This window comes from Alligator sinensis, unplaced genomic scaffold, assembly GCF_000455745.1.
Source record: "Alligator sinensis unplaced genomic scaffold, ASM45574v1 scaffold693_1, whole genome shotgun sequence".
Classification (NCBI taxonomy): domain Eukaryota; kingdom Metazoa; phylum Chordata; order Crocodylia; family Alligatoridae; genus Alligator; species Alligator sinensis.
Window position 1 is genome coordinate 1131045 of NW_005841987.1, and position 15335 is coordinate 1146379.

The 15335-nt window shown below is 37.8% G+C and overlaps 1 long non-coding RNA gene across 1 annotated transcript in view; it reads right to left on the bottom strand.

The window, feature by feature from the left end:
* Positions 1-2305, bottom strand: part of LOC112549883 — a 6110-nt gene extending 3805 nt beyond the window's left edge. The window contains exons 1-2 of the long non-coding RNA XR_003093473.1: positions 2211-2305; positions 145-284 (exon numbers count right to left, since the gene is read on the bottom strand). This is a non-coding gene — a long non-coding RNA (uncharacterized LOC112549883). The remainder of the gene's footprint in view (positions 1-144; positions 285-2210) is intronic.
* Positions 2306-15335: the final 13030 nt, after the last annotated feature.

Here is a 15335-nt window from a genome sequence, read left to right on the forward strand (position 1 = left end):
ACAGGCACTTGGCTAGTTTCAAATAAATGTGCTTTGATTCCAATAATATTATAAATAGCAATAGATGTTTTGGTAGTTATTCCACTCACATAAAATACTATTCACACAAGCCTTCTTGAAATGACAATAGTTAAGTATCCATACCTGGAAAACTATGATCTTTTTGCTCAAAACTGGAAAATATATCTCTCATCATGTAGATCATCCTCATTTGTCACCATACTGTGCAGTACAATGTACTGTAAAAGGATATATGCTTGTTCTGATGCAATTCATTTGTGTGTCTACAGTAATGGAGATTTCAGAAAAAGATTTTAGGCATGTTAGACATAAATGTTATTTTACAGTTCTAAGGCATTATTCATCCCAGTGCCTAAACATTTGGTAAAGTTTGTACCTGATCCAAGGAAGTTCAATACTTTTCAAAACTGGACACAGGTACAAAAGTAGATTTACTTATCACTGAAATGCTTCAAACTCAAGAACAGCACACATCAGCTGCTTCAAAGCACAAAACAACAGTGCACCAACATTTTGCACTAAAAGAGAAAAATATTGTAGGCAATTAAAATTACATGGAGAATTTATGGAGGCAGGATTTAATTACCCAAATTGGAATTTGTCTAGGACATCAGGGCTGACACCCATCCAGTTTAAAAAAAGAACACACTCTCTATAATGGCCATATTTAATATTTTATATATGACCTAAGGTTAAATCTCAAAGATCTGCTATAGATCAATTATAAACCACTGATGTATCCCTGAAAATGAAGAAAACAAGTAGTTTTCTAGTTATGTTGAAGAATGTTACAAAACATCAAAGACTTTGCCTTGTTGCTGATAATATAAAAATCAGACAGTGGGAAAAAAAACCTCTTCCAATCATGAAGTAATGAAACAGTAATGAGCACAGTAGTCATGTTCTCCACTCTCTTATTACAGAAGGTGGCATTATGGTGTATTTTGCCAACAACAGATCCTGCCACACTCGAGATAAATGGAAAAAGACTGACACATGTACAAAAAATATTACTTTAAGCATAAGATTCTAAAAATTGTAAGATTATTTTATTCATTATAGAAAGTAACAAAATCTTCACCAAGAAAAAACCTCCTACACTCTCATTGGCTGTGGGCCAGATCCTTAACAGGTCTAAATCACTGACGTTTAATTGCAGTTAATAGAACTGTGCCAATTTTCACCAAAAACAGGGCCCAAAACTTTTCTGCCCACTTAATTTCACCTTAAAACTTTGTTCACTTAAAACTTTTTTCTCTAGAAAAATGGTTAGAGACAGATTCTACCCCACCTTAGTCACACTGCGCAGGTCATCACTGTGGAGCAAGGTCCATTGATTTCACTGGAATGATTGCCCAACAGGGAACAAGGTAGAAGATCTGTGGTCTATAGAGGCAGGACCATAGGATTTTACAGGTTGCATTTGCTTGCATTAAAGAGTTAATGTTACCCGAGTCACTAGATGCAAATAAGAATCTTAGCAAGTCCTGCCGTAATGTGGGTCCCATGATTACCTCCAAATGACAAATCACTGTTCCAACATGGAAGTACTAAAAACTAAATTCACCAGAGTACCATTGTACCTTAGCTGGAGAATATGATTTCTGTATTAAGTGCTTTTAATTTCAGTGCTTGGGAACTGTTTTAAAACTGTCTGCTAATTTGTGGTACTGTAATATTCTTACTCTCTCTGCTGCAATCAGAGACAGCACTTCCTTCGTACGACTCCACTAACCACTTCACTTTGCTCACAAGTCTAGGCAGTTTTCCACCTGTCCAGGCAGATAAATCAGCTGTGTGAGGCCCCAGACAGGTGAATTTGTCAGGTCTTAACACAGTCTTGATACAAGTGAGTTGTTATTTATATCGAATATTTTCAAATTGGGGTAAGAATAAGACTCCCTCCTTCTTTCAAACACCTGTTTTGAAGTCTTCCAAGCTAATGCTTCTTTTGATATCTGCCTGATTGCAAGGCAAGCATAATTATGTGACAGGTGAATCTCTTAACCTGTTTTTATTTCCAACTTGTCCATCCAAAGAACCTGTCTCTCCCTATCTTCCAAGTTCTTGATCTTCCCTTTTAGTTGCACCGACATGTTCTTGGGATGTTGACCTGCAGGCCTAAAAAACTTCAAAATCATTAAACAGTAGGAGCACTCTTGCAAAATGCATTTGATGGTTCTGCTTACCTTTCCTGCAGGCTTATGAGTGCTATGTACGTGTACACCATACGCTCCCCATTTCTGTCACTCATGTCATCGGTTCAATTAAATTTGAAATATTGTTGAACAGTATAGTCTACGTTTTCACTGCATGATCACCTCATAAAAATAGCAGAAGATTATTGACTATGAGGATGCATTTGAGAAACATCCAAGGAACCAAATATTGAAAAACTTCCTTGGAGACCGTTAAAAATATTTCAAGTGGATGTGGAACTACGTCCTTCTGCATCACATCTGCTGAAAAAATGACATGACATAGTTGAAGGTTACATGATGTAATCTGGCATAACATGGTGAATACAGCATGCATGGTGGGAAAAAAAAGTCTTGTAAGTTCAGTATTCAGTAGTAGATATTTCAACAGAATTTATTATAGCAGGTGGAAGTAGGGTGGATGACAATGACCCACAACCCATAAACCTGTAGGTACCTTTCTTCTTTGGGAGTGAATTATTTTTAGGTAGTTGAACATATCTCTGATTGTAATTACTACTCAGACCAATATCATCCTGAACATTTGACCTGAATAGCTCCATTTCTTTGTTTAAGAACAGGGTTACTTGAGATCAGTGCAATATATGAAGTGAGCCTGTAACAGAATGGAAGAATTAAAAATTTTTTTCTTGAAATTGCTAGTGTGTCAGAATCATAAAATAAAACATTTTTCATTGTCAGGAAACGCTTCTTAAAAATGCATCTTTAAAATAAAAAAGGAAAAAAGAAAGAAAGAAAAAAGAAATCATTCTCCTTCAAATTGAAACCAGCATAAAATATTACCCCAAAAGACCTGGGCTGATTTCTTTATAAATGAACAGAACGTTAGAACCATGGCAAAGGCAAATTGGCCTACAAGAAAACTGACAGCTTTATAGCCTATGCCTCTGATTGAAATGTTGGGAAATCTCTTGGCAATTCTCCCAGACATCCAGGTAGAACAGTGAGTTCACTGATTATGTTAACTAAAGCAATCTGGCTTTGCACAAACGCACCTCAGGCCCAGCCAAGTGTGAAGGCTTATCAATGTGCCAGACCAAGAAAAAGACCTATTTACCTGAGGAGAGTAGCTAAATAACTAGACTGTGAGAAACAAAAACAGGGACATCAATGCCTAGAGTTTTTTTATTTTAATATATAGCTTAAATGCAAGCAATGAACCCTCAATAGGGTTGTGAGGGTGTTAAACAAGGGAACAATTTGATCCAATGCGTTTAAATGCCTGTAGTAATCGTAAATAATAAGAATACCATGGTGATGACTATGGTATTAAAACACATACAGAGAGAGAGAATAAACCTATTTCTATGAAGGAAAGAGTCTTAGGCTCTATATAGCCCTCATTTATTATTTTTTGGCTCAGCCTGACTATTGGGTGGTGCTTAGCTGTACTGTCTCAGAAAAAGCCCTGGGAAGGAATTGTTCTTCGGGCTCACAAATTCCACTTCTCTGGATCCAGGAGTCAGAGTGGGAAATGAACTTACTGCAGCCCTGAACAAGCAGCTCGTCTACCTCTCCCGCTTACGTCAGCCAGCTATGCCGGTCAACATGTCCTGGCTCCACCCACCCCCAATTCTCGACACCCTTTTCCAAGGGAACAGCACTGGGGCAGAGCCACAATATGTATCATCATGATGTAACCTCATAGGCATAGTGGACCTTCCTCTTTATGAATCTTCTGCTCATCCACGTTACAACCAGTCAAAATCTAACTAAATAAGCATGATAAAAGGTCAAATTGTGCCAAAGTATGAGTAAGCAATACTACAGCAACAAGGGCAACATTCAAAAAATATGAGAGAGAGATAAAGGAACCATTTCCACGAAAAAAGTTAGCAAGGGATAATGAGCCCAAACAAAAACATTACAAAAGAAACAACCCTAGTACGTGGCAATCTTTTGGGCTAAATCCATAACTGAATGTTACATGGAGAATTATGATGCTGTTTACACAGGCCTGCCTCTCCAAATCTGTGCATATTTGTAATTCAGTTTGTTATATTTCTTGGTTAGGCTCTCCAGTGTCTATCATTTAAAAAGGAATTCTCTGCTATATAACTAAAGGACGTTAAAAATATGAGGAGAGTACCTTAAGCAATATCCCTACCCCAAAGATGCCCCTTCGTAGTAGTCAATAATGCAATCAGATATCTAGGGCTATTTCAATTGCCTGCCAAAACATCACTCATGTCTATTAAAGTATCCTAAAAAACACCATTACATCAATTCCAGCAATGGCGTAATTATTCTTCTTTCTGGAATGTCTTCTGATGTGAGTCACCCCACTGGAGTGTGATTTTGTTGGAAAATGGCTTGAGAAATGTTTGAAATAAGGAAAGGATTGGGGTGGGGCCCTATTGCAGCAGGCATTAAGGAACATTTTCAAATTATATTTCATCAGCCATTCAGTGAAAGTGACCAAAGCAAAGCAGAGTAATTCAGAGAGACAGGGAGTTCCACTCTGGATTTGCAGTTTAGACATGCTATTATCATAACAACAGATAGATTAACTATATCTTGCTAGAACAGTATTTACCAAAGAGACGGGGCCAAAACATACATTCCTTGTACAACCAAAATTAATTAATAACAAGGAATGTGCGATAAAAGTCATTATTGCAAAAGCAAACAAAAACAAACAAACATCCAGAAGACCACTTACTGGGGTACATTTGAATCTATGCTTAATATATGGTGCAAAACCATGCAGAAATTAATTAAAGTATTTTACTGTATGCACCAATTAATGAATAGTGAGAGTTACTTAGACTACAGATACTTAGACGTTTTAACATAAATAACTCATAAAAGAACAGTAGAATCTACTGTACTAATTTTGTGAATATGTCTAAATAAAGTATGACTATATTATGGTTTCATATAACAGGAGTTTGGCCAAATAGCTGTTTCTGAGAAAAATCTGTATGATTAATTGTGCCCTTGATTGCACCAGTATAAATCCAGAGTAATTTCAGTGATTCCAAATGGATCATCCAAAGGACAATCCAGATTTACACTAGTATAACAGTGGAGAATTTGGATATCTGCTTCTTTTGTAACGTTGCAAAAATAAATGTTTAATTTGGGGAAATTCTGCTTCCATCTATGAATGAGAGTTCTAGCTGAATTAATACAGCATAACTTTATGGGTTAAGAGAGTCAAAAACAATATCCAATAAATAAATAAATATAAACAGGTCCAAATTCATCTGGGATGGAACTCTACTGAAGTTAATAGAGTTCCATTAGGAATTAATACAAGACTGTCTCTTCTATCTTTTTTCCCAATTTTTAAAGATATTTGCTTTTTAAGTAATAAAAGAACTGCTGCCCATAGCCACAGAGGAGGAGTAGCAGTAGTAGAAGTTTAGCATTATAGACCCTAGAGACCCTCAGCTGCCTCCACACTTGGCTGACCCTTGGCTGAATCCTCATCCATTCCTGTCTGTTGTATGCTTTCATGCTCCTATCATCCAGCTTTAATTTCTGTAGGTCTGACACTACACCATGTATCCACCCTCTTCTTGGTCTTGTAGTGGGCCTTCTGCCCTTTAGGACACAAGGAAGACTTTCTTTGGTGTTCAAATCACTTCCATTCTTTCAATGCATCTCAGCCACTGCAGTCATCATAGTCAGATTTCCCATGTCAGGGTTGGGTCTCTGTACAATTAATATAACTCATTATTGGATCTTATGCACCATTCATGTGTTCTGATATATGTGTACACTATGCACCAAATATTTTCCATAAAATCTTCCTTTCAAAATGATCTAATAGTATCTCATTTGCTTGTGAGAGAAGCTACGGCCATAGAGCTACATCAGTTTTGAAAGATCTTGGGTGAAATTCTGAAATCAACAACAGATTTCTTGAATTTTACTAGATGGAGCCTAAAGTCATAACCTAAGTCACAGCAAAAAAAAAAAAAAAAACAAAGTATGAAGAACTTCTGAGGAAAAAAAAGAAAGGTTTGAGTATCCCTAAAAAAAAAAAAAAAAAGGAAAAAAAAAAGAATTAAAATGCTAGGTGGAATTTTTGTATTGTTATACAGATCACAGACTGGCCTCTAGAAATGACAGAATTTGCATGACCTGCCTACAGAATGGTGTTGTGTATCAGAAAGGGTCCATCTAAACCGCACTTTGGTGAATTTTGTTGCCAAACTAAAAAATAAATTTTGAAAAATAGGAGGGTGTTTCTACTGAAAAATTAGTAATACATGAGACGTGGCATCAGAGGATCTTGTGACACTTAGCAGAGAGTAAGTAAACATGGCCACTCCTCTGCTACTTCAAGCGGAGGACCCCGCTCAACGCAAACTCGTGTTGTGATATGAAGAATGCTATCACTCCCCTAGGCCTGTAAAGATTCGAATCACCTGGCTCAGGTTAGGCCGCTTAATTTGAGGCACTTAAGCCTGAGTCATGTTCTGCCGCATACTGGTGTTTGCCCAGGCGGCTGCAAGTAAGCTGGGGGGAGGCGCTGATGAGATCAGGGCACTAGCGGATCCATGGGGGCGGCGAGTTAGTGGGTCTGCAGGAGGAGGGGCTGGCAGGCCAGGAGTGATAATGGGGGAGTTAAAACAGCCTAGCTCTGGGGCTGGGCTATGAATGCATGCAGGCATTTGTTAAGCCAGGTTAAGCCATTTTAGATTGGGTTAACCCAGGCCGATCTAAAGTTAGTTCACTTCCTGAGGCATGCCATTGTTAGGGTGATTTATGCTATGTAAATGCCAGGTGGTTAAATTAATCCAACCTTGGTTAGATCGAGCTAAATGTAACGCTTGGATGTACCCTAAGATTCCAAGAAGGGAGGTCCCCGCCAGAGGTTTGGCTGAGCAGTTTATCCCCCAAGCAGCAGCAACCAGGCTGACAGGAGAGGCAGCAACTCCAGGCCTCCAGCAAGGAAACTGCTATTTTTGCATTCTCCTTAAGTCAGTACCTAAGGCTGGTGCCCTGCTCACCCCTACTACTTCCTCACTACCACCTTAGTTACACTGCTACTCACAATTAAGCCCAGTGAAAGATCTGCCAGATAGCTGGGGGGGAGAGAGGGATGGGGAACAATTTCTGATTATTCTTAAAGTATCACTAACTTTGTCTGGGTCCTGCCATAGGATGCACCTCTGACAATGCCCCTCTGCAGGCACAGTTAAAGAGAATGAATGGCCCTCTACGTAACTAAGAATTCTCTTATTCACAGATGGTCAAAGATGGGAGGTATATCCCCTGCCCTGTCTCCTCCACAGCACAGCCACACAAAGGAAGATCTGGTTAAACCTCTCCCCAACTCATTCCCAAATACTGTTGGACTTCTTGTTAACCTCCCACAGATACTTCTGCAGAAATGTCTGATTTAGCCTAAGACCCATAGTATATTCTGATGTATGTGAGCATTCTTAAATCCATTTTATCAATGAGCAAGTGAAGTCAAAGAAAGCATCCTTATACATTTTAGCATTTTATTCACTTCCTGAATCTTAGTTTTATGTTTCATTTTTTTTTATTATTATGAAATTCAATAAACCTTTTGTACATAATAAGAGCAAGAAATAATGCAATATCCAGAACCAGCTGATTTATAAAATGTTAACTCTTATGATGTTATAAGAGTTATAACACTGGGACAATGGCAATGACTAAGGTGATACATTAGTAAACCTAAAAGGATTATAGCAAACTCTGAACTTCTCATCTGCTTTAATCTCAGATGTAATCTCACATTTATCTTTATTCAACACTTCAATGCAGCCATTCAAAATCATGACGAAAAAGCCCCTTATGGTAACCTACCTTCATCTCCTGCACAAATATATATAAACATTGTCCCCATTAAAATATCAACCTCTGTACGTACTTACTAGACCTCTATGTTTACTACTTATTTTCTCTATATATCTTATACTACATCCATCATTATCTGTGAAAAGCCATGTGGTAAATGCTGACAGATATTCCCTTTTTAAATGGTATCTATGTCTTATATCACACAGATTTCTATTGATTACTTCCATTTCTTACCGTTTACATATACTCTAGATTCCTTTTTAGCTGAACATATATTAAACCCATCAAAGTCAAAATGATCTGACATTTCCTCATAGTAGTACTTCACACGTGGGACAGCTTAATGGCATTGCAATTAATATATGCATAAGTACAACCTGCATTATCAGTGTAAAAGGCAAGTTAACTACTTGATCCCACATAATAACACAATATCAAAGGTTCTGTAACCAGTGCAAACATGTACCTTTGAAGGTACATGGTGAGAATGAGCAGCTATTCCTTCAAATCCATAGCTAGTCTTGGCTTTATAACCACTAAAGCATTTTTACACTAAAAAAAATTCAAAATATAAAAAAAAGATGATGAAGGGAGACATTACTACATTTTCTAGTGGTATATAGTTGGTAAGTTCAAATGGAGATGAACCAGTTTACATCACCAAAGAATATGGCCCATATTCTAAAACAGAGTGTAGATAACATTTCTTACCATATTACATAAGAGTTGTACAGAGATGAAAATGAGGCCTTGAGAAAGCAATTTTGAAGAATGATTGCTTTATGAAAATTGAGGCTAGATGCCTGAAACTAGACAAAGGAGGATGGGTTGAACAATCCTGCATTTTGTTAAATAGTCTTAGCATAATTTTTAACTGTCCAATTCAATAGAAATTTTTAGCATGTAAAACCCCAAGAAACAGGGAAGAAAGCCTGCATACTTGAAACTAGCAGATATAGAGCCATTTTACAGTTCACTAGGCAGCTTAACATGAACTTAATAGTGACAATTGTTTTAAATTGATTCAAATAACAAATACACATTTCAGAGATTATGAAGTTTTGCACTGCATTTTTCTTTTTATCTTTAAAAGAAAACAATGCTAATAGTTTCCTTTTTCCTACACTCAATGACTATTTACTACTTTTTTGATGTGGACTTTCAAAATACAAAGAAGGTTTGGCAAGTTTTCAAAGTCTGTCTTCAAAGTCAGCTCTTAAGTACTTTTTATAAAAACATGAAGAATACTTCTTACTAAGGAGAATTGATAATGTACTGCTTTCATTATTTGTATATGGAAGACTGTCAGATAAATGCACATGGATTCATTTGTATGGACCTACTCTGTTAACCTTATGTATGAAATTGATTTCAGGAAAAGAATTTGATCACAAGAGTCAGTAACATAACAATTCCTTTCTACTAGAAGCAACTCCAGACATTATAGACCCAAATTTCAAAGAAGAAAGTTACTGTACTTGCAAGTTTAGAGTCAAAGTTGGCAGTTGTTCCAAACAGAGTGGTCAGAAGCAGGAAAAAAATAAACATATGTTTCCAGGATTTTTTTTTCAAATGCCATACAGTAATAATGGTATCAGTATGTCATTACCCTGTTAGTAAGTTACGTATGGAACTACAAGCAAAGTAGTTCAAATAATTTGTTGCTAATTACTTAATCTTCATACTGCCCTTTGAGGATGTAAAGCATTTGGTAAGTGCTAAGTGCCACTCTTTTGTGTTGCTTGAAGATTTTTAAATCATCATGAATCAAGCAAAGCTAACTATGACTTACTGTGCAGAACTGCATTGTAGACTAAGCAAAGTAAGTTTGAATCATTTGCAGAGAATCACATAGATCTGTTTGCTTCACTTACAAACTGAACTTGGGGCCAAATTCAGAGGTGATTTGTAAGGTGGTGCAAATTAAATGTTATAAGTAGGTGCAAGTGGATGTGAGTGAGTGCAAGAGAGTCTATGCTGGTGTTGCTTACATGACAGGGGCCTAAAAAAGGTACAAGCTAAAGCAGGCAGCAGGAAAAGAGCAACTCTGAATTTACACCTCCTTACACCCTCCTGTCACTTTTTCTACTACAACTTTCCTCCTCCGTCTCCTCAGCATGTGGTTTAAAGCAATCTAAGCTCCCTGAGCCAAAATCATCCCTAGGATGATTCAGCTGACTTCCATACAGCAGTAACTTAGGAATGATTTGGGGCCAAGAAGTCTCAAGTGGTGTAAAGCAAACCACTATACTCACTTGCAATACGTTGGCTCTCAATGTGTCCTGATTTGCAAAAAACATAGGCTTAAACATGTATATCATTTCAAGGACTTCTGAATCTGTGTCTATCTATCTATCTATCTATCTATCTTCTTGTTTCCCTTTTCTCTGTACCTTCAGATATCCCTTGCCTTCTAAGGTTGTAAATTCAAGATAGGGATTATAGTAGGGCTCCAGCAAAGTCAAGTAAGGGTTTCTCATTGACTTCACTCAAGCCAAGATTTCGCTTTCTGTCTCTGTCTTGGTAATGGTGTCCTGATCCTGACTCTGGGCTCTAGATATCAAAATGTGGGTAAAAAAAAAAAAAATCAGCAGCAGAGCTGAGTGGCTTGATAGAAGAATTCTTACAACCAGTTGTGGATCTTTCCTAGCTAGTCCCAAGGAACAACCCTGCTGCTTTAAGTCACCACTGTACTGCTAATACCCCCATTCATCAGTCCCTTAGACTAGCGGTTTCTAAAATGACATCTCATCAGATCTTGCTTGCACTCACTCCTGTGGATAGTCCTGTTGATTTCATTTTGATTAGTTAGGAGATCAAGCATTGCTCAAAATTAGTAAGGTATAGCCACTGGATTAATACCCAGTTTCTGGTTCTACCTCTATTTTGTGACTCTGGGCAAGTAACTTTTTGTCTTTGTCTCCCTTCCAATCAGCTTGCTTTCTTGTCTATTTAGCCTGTGAGTTGTTTGGGGCTCGGAATATCTCATAATACATCTTTCTACTCTACCTGGTTCCATAGGACTCTAATTTCAGCTAGGACATCTAGCCCCTATTCAAATACAACAACAACAGCAACTAGGTCTTAAATCTGTAATGCTGCCAAAATTACCTGCCAGAATTAAACTCCATTACCTCCACCCAATGCTCCTTAAAGTTTTGCATTCCTGTTCTAACGTTATAGGTATCAGCTGTGCAGCACTACTGGCTCCAGCTGTCCGAAGGAGCCAGAGGCCACTTTGGAACCAGTTCTACTGAGGGGCAATAAAACATGCTATTAGGTCACTCTCTGTTTGTTGTTTATTGGTTTGTTTGTTTTTTAATGAAAGCTAAACTGAAACATGAGAACACAAAATATTTCAAAAAGTTATAGTGATTTTTTTAGCAGGTACTGTTATACATAATAAAAGTGAATGTATTTAAGCAAGATAGCAACTTGTTCTGAAAAAAAAAAACAGTAAATAGTGAAAATAAAATGTGTATTATCAAAGATAAGGGAGGACTACAGGATGGAAATAACATATGATTAGATGCACAAAAAAAATACTAAACTACTATTTTGCACAAAGCCTTTCTTAAAAACTGGATCACAAAGTATGTTATAGAGAACAGGAGGATGGATGGAAGGAGGAAGTAAAAAGCGGAACAGATATACTTTCAGTCAAGATCTGATATGAAGTAGCAAGGCAAGAGCTGCAGAGTAGAAGGCTCTCACACTGACAGAGGAAGGATTCTAAGGAGGAACAGGGTGCATGGTAGATGAGCAGAAAAATTGAGGAAGGCAATAAAAAGATGAAGAGCCAAATTCTTTTAATGGTTACATCAGTGCAACTCAGCTGACATCAATGGGTGTTTTTGAGAACATCGCTGATCTAATATAGCCTGAAATAAATGTATAAAGGGTTTGGAAACAAACAGGCTGATTTTGATGGGGAAACTAAAATGAATGGGGAGCTTGTGGGGGAGCTGTTGGACAAGCTGTCGCTTAGACTTCCTGAAAGCTAGCTCCCTCCCCAAGACTGCACATGCTTAGCTTCACTGAAAAGTACTACGGTGACAAATGCCAGTCCTTAAAACCCCATCACACATGGATTTGTTGGCATAGCTATTTATTACCCTCATGTAGTCTATTATCTTTTTGATCTATGGGATTTTTGGTTTGTAGCATTAGCATTAATAGAATACCAGTATCTTAGTCTTCCCTCAGATTGTGTAGAGAACAGACATTGGAGTGTATTGTCCATGGAAATGGCTAAAAAGCCTACTCCAGCATCCTTTCTGATCGCTGCCAGGCAGTTGCTATGTCAGACAGGGCAACACCCTCCATTCCCCATGACTCACCCTGCAGTGCTGTGCTACTAGTCACCCATGTGTGGACTGATGTCGGCACATCCTTTCCCAGCAGCTTAACTTCACTGTCTCCTCACAGACAAGACAGAAACCCAGATTAAATCTCCAAATACTATCCTTGTCTCATACAAATCCAGAAATGGTGCCCCATCTTCTCATACCTAGAACACCAGCACCAAACCACAGAGCTCCAGGGTGCCTATCTAACTATCAGATAGTGAGCAATCTGGCTACCCTGAACCAATTACAGTACTGCTTATAGGTAGCCCTCAATGGCAGTACTCAGGTATGGGCAAAGATGACAAAGAAACAATAAGTAAAATCAGATTTTACAGAAACTACTCTCCACCCTCACCCATTATCACACAGACTGTATTAGCTTTGGTCATAGACCCAGTAATCTAATATTTGCAAGAGCTAAGCCATCCCATTTACAGGATGCTTGCCATCAGTCTATCTAATCTATCCCTGCTCCCTGTTCCCCAGCCATTTTCTTGATCCAGTGATGTTTCTTCCCCTTGACCCTCCCCACACTTATTTCTTCTTTTCCCCAATTTGTAAGGTTCCTTATTTCATGCATGTCTTTCCTTTCAGCAAGAGTCATGGTAATGCATGCAACATACCTTACACTATGTTATTGCCCTGTGATTTCACCTGAATCTCATGTTTGAAAGAGCCAAATTCCTGTGTTAGGCATTAGGAACTTGGAGCACAGTTCTATCTGTGTTGTTTGAAGGTTTCTGATTTTAAAAAGCCAGGTTTCCTGTCTTTAGGGAAAAAAATATAAAACAAAACTTGTAAGCCAGGTTATCATTGGAACCACTCAGCAAAGTGTAAATGGATAAGTGCTTTTCAGTCCAGAAGCCACAGTGATTCTTTGGCAGATTGAATGGTATTGGTCCACTGTACAGGACGATGGCATGATTTGGAAACCAAGCAGAAGGTTTGCATTGTAGTAGCTTAACTGCATGGTGGATACATTCAGGTTGCCACAGAGGTAGGCCTGAAGACCCTTCTCTACTTCCATTGAGTATGGGCTGGTTAAGGTTCCTCATAAAGTATTTAACCAGTGACCAATGAGAGTAAATTTAATCAGGATTTGTCACTAAAACTACATGAAAGCATTTAGGAGTAGGTCCTGCAATAGATACCAAACCAGAATCTAACACATGGCAGTGCAGCTGTTGGGTTTTTTTTAAGGTCATGAAAGACAAAACATTGAGAGTAAATTGAGAGAAGAGATGCTTATCACCAAAATTATGGGACTAGCATTATTTTTGGATTCCTAACCCTGTTTGGGCCATCAGAAAATACAAAGGACCAGATTCAGCAAAACATTATTTCTAGTTTTCTAGGACAGAAACTATGAAAGACTTAAAATAAAACGTATTTTTTCAGGCCTGTGGCATTCTGTGCAGAAACTCTGTTAGCGTGCAAACTAGATATTTCTTTTATAGACACTCACCCACCCAAGATTACTTTCAAAACCAGTTTCTTCACAACATATTTGTTTGGTAGCTGTTGCTATCTCTTCCTCTTTTTCTGCTTTTCAGAAAGCTTTGCCTAATAGAAATAGATACATAAATTTAGATCTCTTTACAGTTACTCAAAGTTTTAAAAATGATTTATGAATAATAATCCAGTGGGGGAAAACATATAACTTTGTTCTGTAATCTCTGCTCAAGAAAATGTCCGAATAGTCATTTTGAAAAGTTGCTCTGAGTACATAGACAGCTGTTCCTCATACATACTGTGAATGTTTCTTTTAAATTCCTAAGGACGCAAGAGTTTGATACAAAGCCAGTACCTCTAGAAATGGCGAAAACTAAACACACCCCATACTGATGCTTTTACTGTCCCAACAAACTTTCTCCTACAACTAAAATGTTAAAACTTTTACCCCACATCCCACATTGGGAGATTAGTCCAATAACTAATGTTCTGTCCAAGTAAAATACATTTTGTCATTGCTTGAAAATGTTACCTTTCACAGAAGTATAGTATTTCTGACCAGCAGGGAACATATGTCAACATTATCTATTATTACACAATGTCAGGACCAGAAAGGGAAGGTGGGTGGTGGACGTTAATAACAACTTAAGCGAATTTCTAAAAGAGGCATTTGAGAAGTACAAAGCCAGAAGTTTTAAATGTTTTGTTTGATTGTAGCTGTGTCAGCAACCTGCCCCCACCACTAGTACAAACCTGATTCTGCCTGTGACCCAGTGCCTAGTTCTCTTTTCAATTTGAGCCAACACTTTGCTAAACTGGAAAGTTTGAAAAATACCTTAGAAAACTTCTCCACCAAAAAAAAAAGAAAAAGAAAAAAAGGGAAAAAAAACCCATCTGACTAGCACTGATGGAAGTAACTCCCAGGCATTAAGGAAAATATTGTGATCACAAGAGATGTGAGGATAAAAAGCTTCTTTATTTTGTATTATTTATATTTGTAATAACCAATTCACTATGCATGTTTCTTTAGCTTTTGTGCATGAGTATTGTTAGCTGTCTTTGCCTGTACCATGCCTTAAAAATAAAATTCATTTCAGGAGCTTTCCCAGGATGCAAAGGTTTGGGCCAGTTTGGCAGGCTGGTAATATAGGAAGGAGTGCTTAGTGTCTCTTTTTTTTTTTCCTTTTTTGTTTTTTGTTCATTTGTTTATTAAAAGGAAAGCTGTAACAACCTGCAGGTCACTAGACTACAATTGGGTAGAATTAGGTCCAGTTCCCCATTTTGCCCCAGATTTCTTGGGCAGCCCTTAAAGAATCACATAGTTTCATTGTGCCTCAGTTCTCCATCTGTAAAAATGGGGATAATAGCACTTCCCTGCCTCTCAGGGGAGTTGTGAGAATGAATATGTTAAAGATTCTGAGTCACTCAAATACTATGCTAACAAGGACTTTATAAATACCTAAGATAAACAGATAGCAAACTGCAATGTATACTTACCACACTCACG